Genomic DNA, 22732 nt, shown 5'->3' on the forward strand with positions numbered 1-22732 from the left:
CACTGCGCTGGAAGAATAGAGGAGAGTCTACAATTCGCCATCCTACGGTAGGTTTTAGATTGAGCTGGACTGTCTTGGATAGCTAATGAGATGGGAGGAACACAGTCCCCCAGGTGCACCTGACAGCCAGAGCCTATGAAGTTAGGGGGGTTGTGTGGGGGTGGCCTGTCCCTATGAGAGGAGGAGCTTAAAGCTACTAAAGCTGGTGGCTGCTGCTCTGCCATCCCTCTACAGAGCAGGCAGGTCCTCAGCTGCATGTACAGCAGTACATCTTTTGGAGTGTTAGACAGTCCTCTATGTCTTAGAAATCTTGAAAAGAAAAACAAATCTCAGTTTTAACGTTTATTAGTTTCTCTGAGCCAATTGGGAAAAAAGATGTCCTTCACCTCAAAGGTATAAGTGACATCGAAGGGTAGCCACCAGTGTCTCGGCCACTGAAGCCTCATGCATGCTCCCACTACCAGTTTGATTTGCAGCCCCATAGTTGTGTTGAACTAAATATTCTTTCCTCTGGCCTTGTCCAGTGAACACGGTTCACATGGCTAACACCACTTCTTGTGATACGAGCACCATGCAAAGCTGAGAACGGATTGGATTTTGTGACCATTGTGCCTCCTCCTCACCTGAGAGGCCCATTTTTCCTGGTTGATTCATTAAGTGTATCAGTGCTGTCAGTCGTCTTTGGACAACTCATATGACAAGTGACTGTTGATTCATAAAGAAAATGAAGGCTTTAGATGTGAAACCCTTGTTTTCTCTTGTTCTTCTCTTAGGCAAAAGATTTTATTTTTTTCAAAAGGCTACATACTGGTATCTCAGCAGGTGTAGTGTGAGAACTGGCATTTGTTAGGCTATGGTTTCAGTGTGGATGGGCAATTCTTCAAGATGGAAAACCAAGTCTCACTGAGGTGCTGGAGCCATACTCACCTTTCTCCACATCCCCCACCATGGGCTTTCACTTTTCTCCTGTGCTTGAATTTTTTTCACATACAAATTCTTTATACACACACACACACACACACAGACACACACGCATGTCTCTCTCTGTCAATGCAGTGGCTGAATCATGGGTCACTGCAGCTTAAAACTCTTAAGCTCCAGTGATGCTTCACCTCAGCCTCTCAAGTAGCTGGGACTACAGGCATGCAAAGTTACACCCAGACAATTTTTAAATTTTTTTCTTGAGACTGAGCCTACGTATGTTGCCCAGACTCGTCTTGAACTCCTGGGATCAAGCGATCATCCCACCTTGGCCACCCAAAGTGTTTAGATTACAGGTGTGAGCTACCACTCTAAGCAAAAATATATTTTAAAGAACCGTTACAATCAAATTATGAGTTACCCCAATCGTGCCACTGCCCTCCAGCCTGGACACCAGAGCAAGACCTTGTATCCAAAAACTAAGCGAAACTAAACAAGAACAAAAAAAAACCTTATTAACAAATTAAAGTTTCAAGATTGTGTCATCTGTGTCCTTCCCTGCCCTCCAAGCTATCACTGTTAAATATAATGGTTATTGAGAAAATGGTTAGATATTATTAAGAAATTTCTATATATCCTCCAGCTGAGAATAGGTATTCTGATGTGGCCCAAATATTTTCTCACCGCTACCTTCAGGGTCTGAACTAGCAAGTCAGGACACCTGCAGAGGACAGTTTGCCATTTTCAAATAGAAAGAGAAATACCCCCGTTCATGAGAGTGAACTGGATTCAGTGATTTTCTAAAAGACAAGTCAGACTGACATGCAGCACAGTCAGGGCACAATTACCCTGGAAAAATCACTTCACACAGAATGGTTGAGGAGACTTTCTAATATGAGCAAATTTGGGCAACATAATCCTTGCTTATTTATTTCCGGCGCCCGCTGCCTGCCTGATTCCTAATGGCCACACCACAGTGTGGTCAGCAGTGGGGTGCCGCATTGTGAGAGAGGGGCTCAGGGATGGGATGAAGGTCTTTACTGCGTTATCAAAATGCAGGTTAAAAAGTTGCTAAAAAGATGTCCAAATGTTCTAATTCCTACCGTTAAATAGCTGCTAAGATGCATTATACAACAGACCCAGGCAAGGGAAGGAGCATGTGCATTTCAAGTCTCAGCTCACTTCTTAATTAGCTGTGATACTCTAGGCATGTGACCCCAGCTATACGAGCCTGTTTGCCTGTCAACCCAAAACAATCCTAAGCAAAAACAACAAAGCTTGAGGCATCCTGCTACCAGACTTCAAACTATACTACAAGGCTACAGTAACCAAAACAGCACAGTACTCATACCAAAACAGATATATAGACCAATGGAACAGAACAGAGGCCTCAGAAATAACATCACACATCTACAACCATCTGATCTCCGACAAACCTGACAAAAACAAGCAATGGAGAAAGATTTCCTACTTAACAAATGGTGCTGAAAGAACTGGCTAGACACATTCAGAAAACAGAAACTGCACCCCTTCCTTACACCTTGTACAAACATTATCTCAAGGGGATTAAAGTCTTAAATGTAAAACACCAAACAATAAAAACCCTAGAAGAAAACCTAGGCAATACCATTCAGGACATAGGCATGAGCAAAGACTTCATGAATAAAATACCAAAAGCGATCACAACAAAAGCTAAAATTGACAAATGAGATCTCATTAAACTAACGAGCTTCTGCACAGCAAAAGAAGCTATCATCAGAGTGACAAGGCAACCTACAGAATGACATAAAATTTTTGCAATCTATCCATGTGTCAGAGGTCTAATATCCAGAATCTACAAGGAACTTAAATTCACACACAGAAACAAAAAACATCAAAAAGTGAGCAAAAAATATGAACAGACTCTTCTCAAAAGAAGACATTTGGCTGGCCGTGGTTGATCAAGCCTGTAATCCCAGCACTTTCAGCAGTGGAGGCAGGTGGACCATGAGGCCAGGTGTTCAAGACTAGCCGGGGCAACATGGTGAAACCATGTCTCTACTAAAAACACAAAACATTAGCTGGGTGTGTCGGTGGGTGGCCTGAAATTCCAGCTTCTTGGGAGGCTAAGGCAGGAGAATCACTTGAACCTGGGTGGCAGATGTTGCAGTTAGCCGAGATGCTACCACTGCACTCCAGCCTGGGTGACAGAGCAAGACTGCGTCTTAAAAATAATAATAATAAATAAAATAAATGAAAAGAAAAGGAAGGAGAAGAAGAAGAAGAGGAAGAGGACCTTTATACGGTCAACAAACACACAAAAAGAAAAAAGCTCATCATCACTGGAGATTAGAGAAATGCAAATCAAAACCCCAATGGGATACCGTCTCACACCATATGGAATGGCAGTTATTAAAAAGTCAGGAAACAACAGATGCTGGTGAGGCTGTGGAGAAATAGAAACGCTTTTACACTGCTGGAGGGAGTGTAAATTAGTTCAACCATTATGGAAGACAGTGTGGTGATTCCTCAAGGATCTAGAACCAGAAATACCATTTGACCCAGCAATCTCATTACTGAGTATATACACAAAGGAATATGAATCATTCTAGTGTAAAGACACATGCACTCATATGTCTATTGCAGCACTGTTTACAATAGCAAAGACTTGGAACCAACCCTAATGCCTATCATTGATAGACTGGAAAAAGAAAATGTGGCACATATACACCATGAAATAATAAGCAGCCATAAAAAGAATGAGTTCATGTCCTTTGCAGGGACGTGAATGACGCTGGAAACCATTATCCCCAACAAACTAACACGGGAACAGGAAACCAAACACCATATGTTCTCACTCATATGTGGGAGTTGAACAACGAGAACACATGGACACCGGGAACAAAATATCTCACACTGGGTCCTGTTAGGGGGTTGAGATCAAGGGGAGGGAGAAAATTAGGACAAATACCTAATGCATGTGGGGCTTAAAATCTAGATGGCAGGTTGATAGGTGCAGCAAACCACCATGGCATATGTAAAACTACGTAACAAACCTGCACGTTCTGCACATGTATTCCAGAACTTAAAGTAAAACAAACTAACAAAAATACACTAAGGCTGAGGGGAGTGGGGGTAGGGGCAGGAGTCAGGCGGGGGTGGGTGAGTCCTGGAGTTTTATCCAATCAGTGACACTGATGTGGGAACCGCCCAATCAGGCGCGCAGTTGGAGAGGCGAGGAAAGGAGGGTGTGGCTTCCGGCGTTTGGCGGGTTTTGTCTCTCGCTGGCGCTGGCACAGGAGCTTGGGATCCGTCTCCTCTTTCGCCTCCTGCACCTTGGGAGCCCCGGGCTACTCTCTCACAGCCCCTGTTGCCCTGTGATCTGTAGGTCCTTGGGGACGCATTGTTAAGGTGCCAGGACATCCTGGAAGCTGGGAAATGGTGAGTATGCGGGGTTAAGCATCCCGAGAGGGGAGAGCAGGCTGTGAAACCGGCAGGACCGGCCTCCCCACGGTTAGCTCCGAGTCTCCCGCAGCTTGGCCCTCAGTCCCCTGTGGCTGCAAGATGGCCGCTGGGCCAGCAGCGAGGACCCCCACGTCCCGCCCGGCCCATCCGGTCCTGTCCCTGGGCAGCGCCCTGCTCTGCGCCCACAGGCATGAGTATTAACCAGATTGTTCAGGGATGCCACGTGGGTCATCAGGGAAAAACCGCGACTGGGTGTTTGCGTGGGAGGAGCTGCGGCCCGTGGGGTCCACAGTCTCTCTTGTTAAAAATTAACGGGAGTCTATGTTAAAAGTTTCATCAGTTTATCAGAACAAAGAGTGATTGGTGAAATGGAAAGCACCCAGCCATGATTTCTGATCCACCCGAGGGGCATAAAGGAAAGGCTTACATAAGATGCATGAGAAAGCAGCCCAAATTCAAGAATTGGTTACAGTTCTGTAGTCGCCTTATTTGAACTATCCAGATGGAAGTGTCCTGGTTACATATTCAGAGGTTAATTGCATGTTTGTGATTGTTTAAACCTGCCTTTTGTTTCAGGCTAAGATAATGGTTTATAGGAAATGTATTTGAGTTAGGTTTTAGATTTTTTTTTTTAACCTATGAACACAGGGCACTAGAGCCACTTTAGTCTAATTTTCTGCTCTTTAATTATGTTAACACTCCAGAGGAGGACTGGTTTTCTCCTGTGTTTTTTCAATGTATGGTAATTGGAACCTCTAATCGACCACCCTGTTTTTCAGCCTAACTCAGGCTTGCAGTAAAATTATCAGTTCCCACTTTCTTTGCTGCATTCTCAAATGCAACACGAGACCAGCTTTCCCTTGCCCATTTACAATGCTATTAGCTATTTGTCTTTTATTACACATTTCATTAAAGTTTTCTATTATTGCATTTCTTTCTACTTCTCCCTACATTTCTGCCCATATTTGCTTTTTATATTTAGAAGCCTCCCTTTTGGGTGCATAAATTTATACAGCTATATTCTCTTGAGAAATTAACCTCTATTATTATTGTATGCTAAACTCATTTCATGCTTGTGAGAGACATTACTAGAAAGTCTATTTTGTCTAATTTAAGCATAACTGCCATTGCAATCCTTTGGTTATTATTTGCATGGAATATCATTTTCTATCCTTTCACTTTTATACTATGCTCTTTATTCATAATTGAGTCTCCTGTAAGCAGCATATCACGAGGTTTAAAATACATTTATCCATTCTGTCTCTTTTAGTCTCTTTTGGCTGCTGCAACATAATATCAGAGGCTGGTAACTAATAAAGAATAGAATTGTATGAGACTCATGATTCTGGAGGCTGGGAAGGCAAAACAACATGATACTGGTATCTGTTGAAGGTCTAGTTGCTGGATAATAACATGGCCAAAGATGTGAGGGAGAGAGAGCTTTCTTTTTTCAATTTATAACAGAACCATTCTTGTTAAAATTAGCCCATTCCCATAATAAGAACATTAATCCATTCATGAGGGCAGAGTGCTTATAGCTTAATTAATTTTTAAAGGTTCCACCTCTTAATTATATCACATTGGCTATTAAATTTTATCCTAAATTTTGGAGATGACATTCAGTCTACAGCAGTATCTGTTTAGTAGATAATTTAATCTTTTTATTTGTAAGGTAGTGAGGTAAGCAGTTACTATTGTAAATTTGTAGTTTTCTGTCCATTTTAAGTTTGCTTCTTTTTTTTCTGGTTCTGTCTTTCCTGTAGTATTGTTAATTTTTGTTGAGACAAAGTTATGCTTTCTTGCTCAGACTGAAGTGCAGTGGCATATCACAGCTCACTGTAGCCTCAACCTCCTGGGCTCAAGCAATCCTCCCACCTTAGCCACCCAAGTACCTTGGACTACAGACACGTACCACAACACCCAAGGAGCTTATGATTCTTCCACATTGGCCTCCCAAAGTGTTGGAATTATAAGCAGGAGCCACCGTATCCAATGTGTAATTTTTGTTGTTTGTGTATGCTTTAATTACTTTCTCTTTTTCTTTACTGCGTTTTTTTTTTCCTAGTGGTTATCATGAGACTTAGGTAAAACACCTTGTATTTTAATAGTCTAGTTTAAGATGATAACAATTTAGAGTATTCTGAATTTCAGTGTGTATTTACCATTTTAGTGACATTTATACTTTAGTATTTTTCATATTGTTAGTTAGCATTTCATCATATCAATGTGAAGATTTCTTCCAGACCATGGCTGGAGAAGGAAAGAAGGTGTGTTTTGCCTGATTCAGGGACTATAGAGAGAACCAAGTTCTGCAGGCCTGTCACTTAAGTCTCAGGTGAGTATGAATTCTCTTGTGTTTTCCGCAGACTGTTGCAGTGTCAGGACCAAGGTCAAATGAGTTATAGCCAAGTCTACAGTAAGATGTGGCAGTATTCTGTTTTGAAGCTGGGACCATGATTGGCAAGCTTGCCACTTGATCAAGTGCTTACCCTCTAAAGATGTCTCCCTTGGTCTTTGTCTCCAGCTGGGTGTCGCAAACTCTGAACTGGGTTGCAAGGCTTTCATGAATGCACTTATGTTTGCTGTGGCAGCTGCATTATGTTGTGGGGGATGTGGATGCAGAACCTCCCATTCTATCTTCTTGCTTCTGTTACTGTCCTTTATGTTTCACTTTCTCAAATGAATGTCAAGCTGGTGATTTTTAGATTCAAAAATTCTAAAATAAATTGCTCAAATTTACACATTATGTAAGCTATTAATAAAATTTCTTGCAGGTGCTACATATTTATTAAAATTTTTGGTTGTAATTTTAAGCTCACTGCAGGCAGAAAGGAATAATTAACATTTATATACTTTTTTTTAGTCTGTGTCTAAATGATGGTATATTTTAATTCCAGATATTTACTTTATACTTCAGTAATGCTCATCGTATTTTGCAAAATTTATGTTGTTCTTTTATTTGGAAATATAAGGCTTTTTTAGCTCCTGAAAGCTACAGTATAGTCATATAATTTTATTATATTTTGTGGTAGGAAGAGCAGCAACATATTGAGAACATAAGAAAATTATCCTGTATTTTTAATGATTATTTATTAAATTCTTCTCATTAGAGCCTAATATTAATGATTGTAATGTATTTTCTGTATAGTTTTACTGCAATTTATTAAATTCCAATGACTTAAAATGTCTGCTTTTCATAAGTGCACAAAGTTGAATGCTGTAGATACCTAAAGAGTCATTTTTCGGCCGGGTGTGGTGGCTCATGCCTGTATTCCCAGCACTTTGGGAGGCCAAGGCGGGTAGACCACGATGTCAGGAGATCGAGGCCATCATGAGTAACATGGTGAAACCCCGTCTCTACTAAATAGACAAAAAATTAGCCGGGCATAGTGGCAGGCACCTGTATTCCTAGCTACTCGGGAGGCTGAGGCAGGAGAATGGAGTGAACCCAGTGGGCAGAGTTTGCCATGAGCTGAGATCACGCCACTGCACTCCAGCCTGGGTGACAGGGCAAGACTCTGTCTCAAAAAAAAAAAGTTATTTTTCATTGTAAATCTATGTTGTATTCAGGATTTTATGCGTTAAAATCTCTCTTCTTATTTTCAGTTCCGTGTTATTGAGTTTCTTTTCTGGGGGGTTATGTTTTCTCAGATCAGTTAATTGTATTTTTGCTTTTAAAGCTTGATATCATGAGTTGAATGATAATTTTTAGCTCGATACACTTTATCTCAATGTGATGTTTAATATATGTGTGAATTAGCTGTGTTTGTTGCTTATAGATATATCTGTATGTTTTTCACCTGTGTAAGTATGACATCTTTTTTCCTTGTTTTTTTGTTTTGTTTTGTTTTGTTTTTCTCAGTTTCAGATAGGCTTTTTTTTTAAAGAGAATTTTAAAACAGAGTCAAAAGAACAGAAATCAGTTATTTGTCCTCTTGCAGGGCAGGGAGACAACTTCCTTCCCCACGGGTTTGAGGCTATGGCTAAGTGGTGAGTCTTGGGGAGATGCAGAAAGGATCCATCCCAGACACTTGGCTGGACTTAAGTAAGCATAGCCTTTGGGCCACAAGACCTGATGTCTTGGGTACTGGTCTGGACATAAGTCCCCATCTTCCCAGCAATGTCATCTTTTGTCTGCAACAACTGGCTGGAGAAATATTTCAGAAAGATGTGTGTCTGGAACACCCAAAGGCATACCTTTCCTTTCTCCTTGGCATAGGCCTTGCAGCACTGAAGAAAGACCAGGTTTGCAATGGAGCCTTCAATAGTTTTCATCCCTATGGAGCTCAGGGGCTCATAGGGTGACAGGAGAGGAGACAAAGCTAACTTGGGAAGAGTCTTTGTCCTTTAGCTTCTCCCCCACTGAAACACTATATATTGGGGCCACAGTTCATGGCAAAACACGCATGCTCTTTCTCTCACACCCACATCTCGGGAACCCAACAACTTGATGGCAGGTAGCTCTGGGTATCCTTGGTCTGGCATTCACCCACTGGGCATCTAAGCTGTCCTAAAGCTCTTTTCAATCACTTCTCATGCTTTCCAGGCCCAAGTGGGTAGGTGTTCCAGCCTTCACTCTTTCAGGCTGATCATAGAGGCACAGTGTGGGAAAATCCCCTACTGTGATGGCCATTGCTGGGAAGCAGGGAAGGCTAAGTGCCCACTGCTGCCCAAGGCTAGTGTAGATGCCCTCTGCTGCACTCATCTCCTCAAAGATTGATATCAGGTGCAGCAGCTTCTGTCTGGAATGTTATCAAACCAGGACTGCACAGGCACTGCATTCTCTGGGTGGAAGACGTAAAAAGCAGGCGAGTTGTCCAGGATGAGAGTTTTTCTCAGGTTCCTCCCCAGATGGCTGAGGTCCTTGACATAGCAGTCCTGGTGGAACAAACCCGACTCATGGGACAGGCAGCCCCAGACTATCCCACACCATTCCATCACACCCATCACAGGATCTGCATACTTGTTCAGGCTGGAATGAAGACAGCAATGAAGAAAACACATTTAAACACTTCCTCCATTCATATCAGGAACTCATCCTTATAAGGCCTCATGAGCACATGGATCTGGGGCGTGGTCCCCTCAATCTCTACAGGCACTAGGCAGTCAGCATTGCTGATTGGCTTAAAGGAGCTATGCACAAGGGTTTCATCCAGGTCAGTGACCATACAGATCGTTCCTTGATTTTTCTCTGTCACCTGTGGGAGCAGGGAGGTTCCTGGGATCTGATAAAACTTTTGCTGGATACCCTGGAGCTGATCCGACATAGCAGTGGTTTTGACTTCCTCCTTATGTGTGGAGAGCTCAGCGGGGGAACTTGACTGTCCAACATGCTGGGTGCAAGAACAGCAGAAAGGGGACTTTTAAGATGTGACAAACATGAGGCCTCTTCGGAGAGCACTTTGTAAACCAGGCCTTGCTTGGTAAAGACCAGGGCATCTTCCTTCCATGCCTGGGTGATGATGGAGCCTTGTTCCATCTAATAATCCTGAGGGCTGGGCTGGCTGTGTGGGAAGACTGGCAGGCATGCTGGCTGGGCTGGGCTCAGGGGAATGGGCTGGGGCCTGATTCAGTTCCCGAGAGTCTGACCTCCATAGCTGTTCACTTTCCCTCTCTCCTTTCCATCACTAGCCGGGAAGGGAGGTGGCTTGTAGGGAGAGTAGATGGCCTTGGCAGCGGCTCCCCAGGGTGCCCCCTGCCTTGATTCCCCCAGCAGGAGCTTCAAGATCCTCAGTTTGGATCTAACATAAAGAATCCACCAGATACGCATTTTTTTTCAACTTTTATTTTAAGTTCAGGGGTCCATATGTGATAAACTTTTTTTTTCAACTTTTAAGTTTAGGGGTCCATGTGCAGAATATGCAGGTCTCTTACATACATAAATGTGTGCCACTGTGGTTTACTGCACAGATCATCTCATAACCCAGGTACTAAGCCCAGCATCCGCAGCTATTCTTCCTGATGCTCTCCTTCCCCTCCCCCATGCCATGAAACAGGTGTCCAGTGTGTGTTGTTCTTCCTGTTGTGTCCATGTGTTCTCATTGATCTGCTTCCACTAATAAGTTAGAATAGTAATAGGTGGCGTTTGGTTTTCTGTTCCTGCATTAGTTTGCTGGAAGTAATGGCTTCAAACTCCAACCATGTCCCTGAAAGAGACATCACCTCATTACATTTTATGGCTTCATAGTGTTCCATGGGGTGTGTGTACCACATTTTCTTTATCCAGTCTATCATTGATGGGCATGTAGATTGATTACATGACATTGCTGTTGTTAATAGTGCTGCAATGAACATATGTATACATGTATTTTTAAAATAGAATTATTTATATTCCTTTGGGTGTATACCTAGTAATGGTATTGCTGGGTCAAATGGTATTTCTGCTTCTAGGTCTTTGAGGAATCTCCACACTCTCTTCCCCAATGCTTGAAATAATTTACACTCCCACCAACAGTGTAAAAGTGTTCCCTTTTCTCCACAACCTCGCCACCATCTGTTTTTTTTTTTTTTTTTACTTTTTATTAATAGCCATTATAATTGGTGTGAGATGGTATCTCATTGTGGTTTTGATTTGTATTTATCCACTTATCAGTGATGTTAAGCTTTTCATGTTTGTTGGGCACATGTATGTCTTCTTTAGAGATATGTCTGTTCATGTTCTTTGACCCCTTTTTAATGGGGTTGTTTTTTTTCTCTTGTAAATTTTGTTAAATTCCTTGTAGATTCTGGATATTAGACATTTGTCAGATGGATAGGTTGCAAAATTTTTCTCCCATTCTCTAGGTTGTCGGCTCTGATGATAGTTTCTTTGGCTCTGCAGAAGCTCTTTAGTTTAATTAGACCCCATTAGTCAATTTTTGCTTTTTTTGCTATTGCTTTTGGCCTTTCTGTCATAAAATCTTTGCTCATGCCTATATCCTGAATGGTATTATCTAGATTTTTTCTTCTAAGGTTTTTATAGTTTTGGGTTGTACATTTAAGTCTTTAATCCATCTTGAGTTAATTTTCGTCTATGGTGTTAGGAAGGGTTCCAATTTTAATTCTCTGCATATGGCTAGCCAGTTCTCCTAGAACCATTTATTGACTAGGGAGACCTTTCCCTAATTCCTTGTTTTTGTTGACTTTGTCAAAGATCAGGTTGTTGTAGGTTTTTGGCTTTATTTTTAGGTTCTCTATTTTGTTTCATTTGTCTATGTGTCTGTTTCTATACTTGTACCATGCTGTTTTTGTTACTGTACTCTTCTAGTATAGTTTGAAGTTAGGTAGAGTGACACTTCCAGCTTTTTTTTTTTTTTTTTCTTAAGGTTGGCTTGGCTATTTGGGCTCTTTTTTGCTTCCATATGAATTTTTAAAGTTTTTATTTTTCTAATTCTCCGAGGAATGTCAGTAGTTCAATGGGAATAGCATTGAATCTATAAATTACTTAGGGCAATATACTCATATTCTTGATACTGATTCTTCCACTCCATGAGCATGGAATGTTTCTCCATCTGTTTTGTGTCCACTCTGATTTCTCTGAGCAGTTGTTTGTAATTCTCCTGGAAGATGTTCTTCACTTTCTTTCTTAGCTGTATTCCTAAGTATTTTTTTCTCTTTGTAGCAAATGTGAATGAAAGTTCATTCATGATTTGTCTCCCTGCTTGCCTGTTGTTTGTGTATGGGAATGCTAGCTACTTTTGCACATTGATTTTATATCCTGAGATTTTGCTACTGTTGCTTATCACCTTAAGAAGCTTTGGGGCTGAGACGATGAGGTTTTCTAGATATAGGATCTGGTCATCTGCAAACAAAGATAATTTGACTTCCTCTCTTTCTATTAGAATACTCTTTATTTCTCCCTCTGGCCTGATTTTCCTGGCCAAGTCTTCTGATACTATGTTGAATGGGAGTGGTGAGAGAGGGCATCCTTTTCTTGTGCCAGTTTCCAGGGGGAATGTTTCCAGCTTTTGCACATTCAGTATGATATTGGCTGTGGGTTTGTTGTATATGGCTCTTATTATTTTGAGGTATGTTTCTTCACTTCCTAGTTTATTGAGAATTTTAAACATGAAAGAATCCTGAATATTATTGGATGCTTTTTCTGCATTTATTGAGATAATCATGTGGTTTTTGTATTTAGTTCTCCTTATGTGATGAGTCACATTTATTGATTTGCATATGTTGAACCAACCTTGCATCCTGGGGACAAAGCCAACTCCATTGTGGTGGATGCACTTTTTAATGTGCTGCTGGATTTGGTTTGCCAGTATTTTATTGAGGATGTTTTCACAGTGTTCATCAAAGACATTGGCATGATGTTTTGTTGTTGTTGTAGTATCTATGTTAGGTTTTGGTATCTGGATGATGCTGGCCTGATAGTATGAGTTAGAGAGAACTTCTTTGTCTTCAATTTTTTTTGGATAGTTTTAGGAGAGAAGGTACCATCTCCTCTTCATACCTCTGGTCAAATTCAGCTTGCTTGGTAGGCTAGTTATTACTGCCTCTATTTCAGAACACTTTATTGATCTATTCAGGATTCAGTCTTACAGAGGGTTTATTTTGCAAGGAAATTGTCTATTTCTTCTAGATTTTCTGGTTTATGTGCATACAGGTGTTTATAGTGTTCTCTGACGGTTGTTCGTATTTCCATGGGATCAGTGATGGTATCTCCTTTACTATTTCTATTTGTGTTTGGTTCTCCTTTCTTTTCTTATTTATTTGCCTAGCTAGTGTTCCATCTAGTTTATTAATTTTTTTTCATAAAAACGGCTCCTGGATTGGTTGACTTTATTTTTGGAAGAGTTTTCAGTGTCTCTGTCTCCTTGAGCTCTACTCTGATCTTGGTTATTTCTTGTTTTCTGCTAGCTATCTTGTTCATTTTCACTTGGTTTTCTAGTTCTTTTAATCAAGATGTTAGGCTGTTAACTTTAGATCTTTCTAGTTTCTCTCTCTTTTTTTTTTTTTTCTTTTGGCAGAGTCTCACTCTGTCACCCAGGCTGGAGTACAGTGGCATGATTTCCACTCACTGCAACGTCCACTTCTCAGTTTTAAGTGATTTCTGCTGTCTCAGCTTCCTGAGTAGCTGGGATTACTGATGTGCATCACCAAACCCAACTAATTTTTGTATTTTTTTGTAGATGTGGGGTTTTGCTGTTGGCCAGGCTGGTCTTGAACATCTGCCCTTAAGCGATCTGCCTGCCCCAGCCTCCCAAAATGCTGGAACTACAGGCATGAGCCACCATGCCCGGCCCTTTCTAGCTTTTTGATGTAGACATTAGTGCTATAAATTTCCCTCTTTTCTTGGTTTCCAATGATTATTTTATTCTATCTTGGTGAGTAGTGAGGGAAATAATCTTAAATTCACAATCAACATATAGTTTAAATCCATATAATTGTGTGAGAAGAACCCTTTGTTATTAGAAGGTGATGTTTGAAAGATTTTCTAACTGTGCCTTTTAGTTAGTCTTAAATTTCTAATTGTAGTTAAAAACATGCCATTGTCATTTCTAACATTTTAAGTATATGGTTTAGAAGTGGTAAGTATAGTTTTATTGTTTTGCAATAGGTTTTAGATAATTTTTGTCTTACAAAAGTAAAAGTGAATACTCATTACTTGTGAAAGAAGTTAGTTAGCTTGCCTTAGGTAGATAGCAAGAGAAGAGTCCCTGGAAAGTCCCTGTTCAGTGCCTCATCCGTGCATAACATATAAAGAAGCCTGGAAAAAATCAAGCTGCAGACACTAGCAAGGGAACTAGCACATGGTGTTGTGCTTGGAGACATGCCCGTGGCTGCACAGATAGAAAAACCTCTGGCCCATTTGGATAAAAATTTGTACAAAACTCCAGCTTACTCAGATAAAGGAACAAGAACGACCTAGCATAGAAATGCCTTTGTTTGGCCAGGCACGGTGGATCATGCCTGTAATCCCAGCAATTTGGGAGGTAGAGGTGGGCGGATCACCTGAGGTCGGGAGTTCGAGACCAGCATGACCAAGATGGACAAAACTTGTCTTTTCTAAAAATACAAAATTAGCCGGGCACGGTGCTGCATGCCTGTAATCCCAGCTACTTGGGAGGCTGAGGCAGGAGAATCGCTTGAACCCAGGAAACGGAGGTTGCTGTGAGCCGAGATCGCACCATTGCACTCCAGCCTGGGCAACAAGAGCAAAACTGCAACTCAAAAAAAAAAAAAAAAAAAAAGAAAGAAAGACAAGAAAAAGAAAAAAGAAATGCCTTTGTCTTTGTGCAGTCAGTGGGCTCCCAGGAAAAGTTTCCTCTCTTTTTGTGGGCATGGGCACAGTGGGCTCGGGTGCGTTCCTGTTGATGCTCTCCTTTATTTGGACTGTGTAAGTCTGACCTGTATGAATAATTACTTCAGTCCCTGATTGCTCCCAAGCCAAGCTTTCACCTTAGCTTCTGATAAGTCCTGGGCCAAGCTAAGCAGCTTCTGTCAATCATCCCTTCAGCTCCTCATTGTTCCCGGGCCAAAGTCCTGGGCCAAGCTGAGCCACACGTTTTTCAAGACAGCCTGTGAACTAGGCACATTCCTTTCCTTTCCCAGTCCATAAAAACCCTGGACCCCAGCGTCGTAGAGGGCACCCCTTTCAGACACCTATCTCTGCTAGCAAAGAGCTTTCTTCTCTTGCTTATCAAACTTTCACTCCAACCTCACCTTTGTGTTCATGCTCCTTAATCTCCTTAGAGGTAGAACAAAGAACTCTGGATGTTATCTCAGACTACGAGGGACTGTTACATCTTGGTGCACTGCTGAGACTACAACACTTGGTTTCTTTGAGTTTGACTAAATGTTTTAAGTAAGTGTAATTATACAGTTTTCCTTTTGACTGTCTTATTTTACTTAACATAATGTTTTCAATATTTGTCTTATTGTAGTACTTTTCAAGATTTCCTTATTTTTAAGGCTGAATGCTATCCCAGTGAATATACAAGCCCTGTTTTTTGAATCTACTCATCCTTAAAGGTACATTTGCTTCGAGGTAGCATGTTTGTGAGTAATACTACAATGTACATAAATGTGCATATATCTATGTTCTGCTTTGCCTGTTTGGGATTTTTTCATACAGTGATTCAGTTGTATGTTTATTTCCTTGCTTTTGTTGTCTGATCCGTTGATGTTACATCCCCCAAGTTATTGCCGAGACCGATTGTCATGAAGCTTCACCCTTCTCTATTCTGCCAGGAATTTTACAGCTATGGGTTTTACATTGTAATCTTCATTCATTTTTAAAAATTGACACATGTAGTTGTGCATATTTTGGGGAAATAATTATATATATATGTTGTATAACAATAAAAATAAGAGTACTTAGTATATTTGTTGCCTCATGCATGTGTTATTTTTGTGGTGAGAATATTCAAAAACTTCTTCTCTAGCTATTTTATCTTTATGTATTAATTTTTTTTAGAAACAGGATCTTGCCCTAACACCCAGACTGGAGTGCAGTGGTGCAATCCTAGCTCACTGTAACCTCAAACAATCTTCTAACCTTAGTTTCCCAATTAGCTGAGACTACAGGAAGCTGCCACTATGCCTGGCTAATGTTTTAATTTTTCATAGAGACGGGGTCGCACTATGTTGTCCAGGCTAATCTTGAACTTCTGACTTCAAGTAATTATCCTGCCTCAGTCTCCCAAAATGTATGGATTGCAAGAATGTGCCACCACAACTGGTCTCTTTTAGCTATTTTGTAATATGAGATAACTTTTCATTAATTATTTTTATCCTACTGTGTAATAAAAAACAAAAACTTATTTCTCCTATCTAATCATAACACAATACTTGTGAAGCAGACTTTTCCCATCCTCCCGCTTCAGTCTCTGGTAACCCCTGTTGTACTCTTTGCTGATATCAACCCTTTTTTTCAGGTTCCTCAAATGAGTGAGATAATAAGATCATAAAGTGTTTTTCTATGTGGCTTATTTTACTTAACATGGTATGCTCAAGGTTCATCCATGCTCTTTTAACTGACAGAATTTTATCCTTTCTTATGGCTGAATAGGATTTCACTGTGTATACATAGTACATTTTCCTTATCCATTTATCTGTTGCTGTACATTTGAATTGATTCCATATGTAAGCTATTATAAATAGTTCTGTAACGAACATGGGAATGCAAATATCTTTTTGACAAAGTGATATCCTTTTTTTTTGGATATACACCCAGAAGTAAAGTTGCGGGATCATATAATAGATATATTTTTAATTTCTTTCAGAAACCTCCATACTATTTTCTATAATGGCCATACTAATTTACAATTCCACCAACAAGGTATACATTCACTCTTTTTTATATCCTCATTAGTACTTGTTTTATTTTTTATTTATTTATTTATTTACTTTTACTATAGCCATTCCAATGGGAATGAGGTGGTACCTCATTGTGGCTTGGATTTGCATTTCCTTGGTGATTACTAATGTAGAACATCTTTTTATGTTCCAGTTAGCCATTTTTGTATCTCTTTTTGACAAACATCTGTTAAGGTCTTTTGCATTTTTTAAATTAGATTATAAGTGTATTTCATTTTGAGATTTTAAAGTTTCTTACATATTCTGAATATTAACCTTTTGTCACATGTATAGCCTGAAAACATTTTCTTTCATCGCCTAAGCTGTCTCTTCATTCTTTTAGTTGTTTTTTAATATGAAAAAGCATTTTAGTTTGACATAATGTTGTTTGCTTATTCTTGATTTTGTTGCCTATGTTTTGAAATCTTATTTTAATATTCCTTTCACCGTCCAATGTTATAAAGCATTTTTTAATGTTTTTCTCTAATAGTTTCATAATTGATGGCATTACATTTAAGTCTTTAGTTTTAGTTGATTTTCAAATATGGCAAGGCACAAGGGTCTAGTATTATTTTTCTGAATGTAAATATTTAAATGGCCCTGCACCATTTATTGAAGAGATTAGCTTTTCTCTAAAGTGTGTTCTTGGCAATTTTGTTGACAATCAGTTGGCTTTAGGTGCATAAATTAACTTCTGGGCTTATTGGGCACATTAGTCTATGTGTTTGTTTTCATGCCAGTACAGTGCTGTTTTAGTTACTGTAGCTTTACAGGAAGTTTTGAAGTTTGATAAAGTGATGCCTTTAGCTTTGCTTATTTTGCTCAATGTTGCTTTGTCTATTCAGAGTTTTTTGTGGATCCATATAAATTTAAAATATTTTTTATTTCTGTGAAAAAATGTCATTGGTATTTTGATAAAAATCACATTAAGTCTGTAGATCACTTTGGGTAGCTATATTAACAGTATTCTTCCAGTGTATAAACACAATATTTTTTCCTTTATTCAATTGTATTTTATATTTTTTATCCATGTTTTGTCGTTTTCAGAGTAGAGAGCTTTTACCTTTTTAGTTTTTTTTTGCTAGGTGTATTAGTCGGGCTCCCTAGAGAGATCATGAGATCCCACAATAGGTTGTCTGCAAGTTTGAGGAGCAAGGAGAGGCGGTCCACGTCCCAAAGCTGAAGAACGTGGAGTCTGGTGTTTGACGGCTGGAAGCGTCCAGCACAGGAGAAAGATGTAGGCTGGGAGCTTAGGCCAGTCTCTGTTTTTCACGCTTTTCTGCCTGCTTTATATTCACTGGCAGCTGATTAGATGGTGCTCTCCCGATTAAGAATGGATCTCCCTTTCCCAGCCCACTGACTCAAATGTTAATCTCGTTTGTCAACACTCTCACAGACACACCCAGGATGAATGCTTTCTATCCTCCAATCCAATCAATTTGACACCCGGTATTAGCCATCACATTAAGTATTTTCATTTTTGTAGCTTTTGCTTATGCAGAAGAAGAATTGGATGAAACTCAGCATTCATTATGATGAAAACTCTCAACAAGTTAGGAATAGAAAATATGTGTCTTAACACAATAAAGGCCATTTATGACAAATCAATGCTATCATTATACTGAATAAGGAAAGGCTGAAAGCTTTCTCTCTGAGATCTGGAACAAGACATATCATCCAAACTTTCAGGCCTCTTATTCAAAATAGTACTGGAAGTCCTAGCCAAGGAAATTAGGCAAGAGGAAGAAATAAAAGTCATACTAATTGGAAAGGATGAAGTCAAATGGTCTCTCATTGTGGACAAAATAATCTTATATGTGAAAAACTCTAAACATTACACCAAAAACTATTAGACCTACTAAACAAATTCAGTAAAATTGCAGAAAATCAACAAATTAGTAGCTTTCTGTATGATGATAGCAAACTGTCTGAAAAATAAAATTTAAAATTCCATTTTAATAGCTACCAAAATTAGTTATTTTGAGTTTATTTCTTTATTTGAGGTGGAGACTTTCTCTATCACCAGGCTGGAGCACAGTGGCGTGATCTTGGCTCACTGAAACTCTTGCCTCCAGGGTTCCAGAGATTCTCCTGCATCAGCCGCCCGAGTGTCTGGAACTGCAGGCGTGTGCCACCACCGCCAACTAATTTTTCTTTGTATTTTTAGTAGAGATGTGGTTTCCCCATGTTGGCCAGGATGGTCTTGATATCCTGACCTTGTGATTCACTTGTCTCAGCCTCCCAAAGTGCTGGGATTACAGGTGTAAGCCACTGTACCTGGCCTTGAGTTTATGTTTTTATCTGGTGCAAGGTAAGGTCTAACTGTGTTATTTTTTCCTTGTAAATTTTTATTATTCCCAATACTGTTTGTTGAAGAGACTGTTCTTTCCTTATTGTGAATTCTTGTAACACATCTTAAAAATATGTTTACTATACCCATGAGGACTTATGTCTGGACTCTCTCATCTGTTTCATCATTCATTTGTCTTTATGTCAGTATCAAACTGTTTTGATTACTATATGTTTGTAGTATGTTTTGAAATTAGAAAGTATGATGCCTCTGTCTTTATATTTTTTTCACTATATTTTTTGGCTGTTTGTGATCACTTGAAATTCCATAAAAATTGTAGAACATTTTAAAACTTCCACAAAAATTTTCTTTCATATTTTGATAGAAAGTATATTGAATCAGCTGAGGGTCATGGCTCATGCCTGTAATCCCAGCACTTTGGGAGGCTGAGGAAGGTGGATCACCTGAGGTCAGGAGTTCAAGATGAGCCATGGAGAAACCCCATCTCTACTAAAAATACAAAATTAGCCAGGTGTGGTGGCACATGCCTGTAATCCCAGCTACTCAGGAGGGTGAGGCAGGAGAGCTGCTTGAACCCAGGAGGTGGAGGTTACAGTGAACTGAGATCACACCATTACACTCCACCCTGGGCAACAAGAGCAAAACTCCGTCTCAAAATAAAAAGACAGAAAAGAAAAGAAAGAACATTGAATCCGTAGACCACTTTCGGTAGTAGTGACATGTTAACAATATTAAGTCTATAACCTCTTGAACAAGAGTGTGTTTGAGAATTTGTTGTTTAATTTTTACTTATTCTTTGACATGCTAGTGTTTTTAACTTCTTGTTTTACTGTATCATAGTTAGCAATAATTTGTGTAATTCCATCTGCTTAAATTTGCTAGGATGTGTTTTTTAACTTAACAGGTGGTCTATCTGGAATATTGTGGCATGTGTGATTAAAAGTATTGCGTATTCTACTGTTGAGTGGAGAGATATAAATGTGATTGTTAGGTCTAATTGTTCTATTGTGTTGTTGAAATCCTCTGTTTACTTATTCATCTTATGTTTGTTTTTTAATTTACGTTACTAAAAGTCAGATATAAAAGTCATCTACTGTTATCATGTGCTGGCTACTTCATGTTTCAATTCTGTAAAATGTTGCTTCATATTTTGGGAACTGTGATGTAAGGCACATACGTTACTGTTGCTTTTATTGTTGTATGTTGTTTTATTGTTGCTTTTATTGATGTCTGTTGTTTTATTGTTGTTGCTTTTATTGTTGTTTTTATTGTCCTTTTTTTCTTCTCTCTTGAGGAAGTTTTTGATATAATGTATATTCAGTCTACCATGACAGTATTTGATTTTGCATTTAATTTTTTTTTTATTCTTTCATGTACAGGTTATACTTGTTCCAGGTCATAATTTGGTCATTTGTAGGAAGCAGAGAGTTGAATCTTGTTTCATGAATTTGTTTAGTGAAAGTATGTTTTTGATTGACATAATTTATGTATATATAAAATCATTACTAAAAGGGAATGATTTCCTATGACTTCCTATTGAATTTTGTTTCTTTTTTGTTTTAGGTCCTGTAGCTTTTTTTTTTTTTCTTTTTTTTTTTGAGACGGAGTTTCGCTCTGTCGCCCAGGCTGGAGTGGAGTGGTGCGATCTTGGATCACTGCTAGCTCCGCCTCCCGAGTTCATGCCATTCTCCTGCCTCATATTCCCCAGCAGCTGGGAATACCGGCGCCCGCCACCATGCCCGGCTATTTTTTTTTTTTTTTAAGTAGATACGGGGTTTCACCGTGTTAGCCAGGATGGTCTCAATCTCCTGACCTCTTTGATCCACCCACCTCGGCCTCCCAAATTGCTAGGATTACAGGCGTGAGCCATCGCTCCTGGCTGTTCCTGTAGCTATTTTGTTCCTGTTTTTCTCTCTTGTTCTCTTTCTTAGTGTATTATTGGTTTTTGCAGTGACATGTTTTAATTCTTTTCTCACTACTCTGAGTGTGTGTGTGTCTTTGTGTGTGTGTATTAAAGGTATTTCCTTTTTTTTTTTTTTTTTTGACAGGGTCTTTCTCTGTCGTCCAGGCTGGAGGGCAGTGGCACAATCTCTGCTTATTGCAAGCTCTGCCTCTCAGGCTCAACTCAAACAATCCTCCCACCACAGCCTTCTGAGTACCTGGGACCACAGATGTGCACCACTACTCCTGGCTAATATTTGTTATTTTTCATAGATACAGGGTTTTGCCATGTTGCCCAGACTAGTCTCAAAATCCTAAATACTATAGGTATTTTCTTTGTTGTTACTATAAATATTACCAAAAATAACTACTATAGCTAACATGTAAAACTCTGCCTCTTTATGGCTCCGTATGTGTTTTATTGATGTTGCGAATTACATCATTTTGTATTGTGAATCTATTGGCAAAGTTATATAGTCATTGTTAAGTCTTTGTTATCTCAAATACATAACAGAATTAAAAGTATTCTGTGCATCTTCATTATAATAACAAAGAATATTGTAATTGTGCACATAATTATCTATTAGAAAACGTTATATTTTACATAATTCTGTGTTGCTCTCATCATTATTTTATTTTTCAATGTGAATGACAAGCATTTTTTAAGACAGGCCTAGTGTGTATAAATTTATAGTTTCCGTTGATCTTGAATAATCTTTATTTTTATTTTTTAATTCATTTGAAATGATAGTTTCGGCAGACTTAGTGTTCTTGGTTGGTACTTAACATTTTTTCAGCACTTTGAGTATGTCATCCTACAACCTCTTGCCTGTATGCTTTTTGCTGAGACATCTGCAGGTCATCCTATAGGGGTAACATTGTACATGCTAAGCCACTTTTTTCTTGCTGACTTCAAGATTCTCGGTGTTTTAACTTTTGAATCTCTGATTATAATGTGTCTTGTCATGGGTCTCCCTGTGTTGCTACTAGTTAGAGTTGGTAAAGTTTCATTAAATTTTAGGCCATTTTCTCCCTCAAATTTTGAGAGTTCTCAGCCACTGTTTGTTTCTTGAAATAACTTTGCTGCTCTCTTTTCTCTCTTTTAATTTTAGAATTCCCATTATGAGTATATTGGCCATCTTAATGGTATCCCATAAGTCCCTTAGGCTCTCTTAATTTTTTAAATTATTTTTAGCCTCCTCACCCTATAATTTCAAATGACTTCTTATCAATCTTGTTGGATTTTTTTCCTGCTAGATCAAACCTGTTGTTGGACTTTCTAGTGACTCTCTAAATTCAGGTATTTTACTTTTCAGCTCCACACTTTATGTTTCTATTTTGTACTTTTAATCACTTCGTTGATTATCTCATTATCTTCATGCATTGTTTTCTTTTTCTGTTTAGTTTTCTATGTTCTTCTTTAGCTGACTGAGCATCCTTAAGCTAGGTGTTTTAGCTAGGCACAATGACATGTGTGTCTAATTCCAGCTACTTTGAAAGCTAAGGCAAGAGGATTTCTGTATTAATAAATTCTCATGCAGCTAATAAAGACATAACCAAGACTAGATAATTCATAATGAAAAAGGTTAATGACCTCACAGTTTCACATGGCTGGGGAGGTCTCACAATTATTGGAGCAAGCAAGAGACTTTGTTCAGGGAACTCTCCACTTATAAAACCATCAGATCACATGAGACTTATTTGCTATCATGAGAACATCACAGGAAAATCCCACCCCCATGATTCAATTACCTCCCACAGTGTCCCTCCCAGGACATGTGGAGATTATTACAATTCAAGGTGAGATTTGGTTGGGGACACAGAGCCAAA

General features: G+C 39.2%; 1 long non-coding RNA gene across 5 annotated transcripts; it reads left to right on the top strand.

The window, feature by feature from the left end:
- Positions 1–4047: 4047 nt before the first annotated feature.
- LOC134729034 (uncharacterized) lies at positions 4048–22149 on the top strand. Of its 5 annotated transcripts, XR_010109866.1 has the most exons (5): positions 4048–4341; positions 6598–6700; positions 15046–15157; positions 15265–15324; positions 21010–22149. It is a non-coding gene; the product is annotated as an uncharacterized LOC134729034 (long non-coding RNA). The 5 variants fall into 5 exon arrangements; XR_010109868.1 differs by having other exon boundaries at positions 15046–15324; XR_010109867.1 differs by lacking the exon at positions 21010–22149 and having other exon boundaries at positions 15265–15677.
- The last annotated feature ends 583 nt before the right edge of the window (positions 22150–22732 follow it).

Source organism: Pan paniscus, chromosome 15 (genome assembly GCF_029289425.2).
Source record: "Pan paniscus chromosome 15, NHGRI_mPanPan1-v2.0_pri, whole genome shotgun sequence".
NCBI classification, from domain to species: domain Eukaryota; kingdom Metazoa; phylum Chordata; class Mammalia; order Primates; family Hominidae; genus Pan; species Pan paniscus.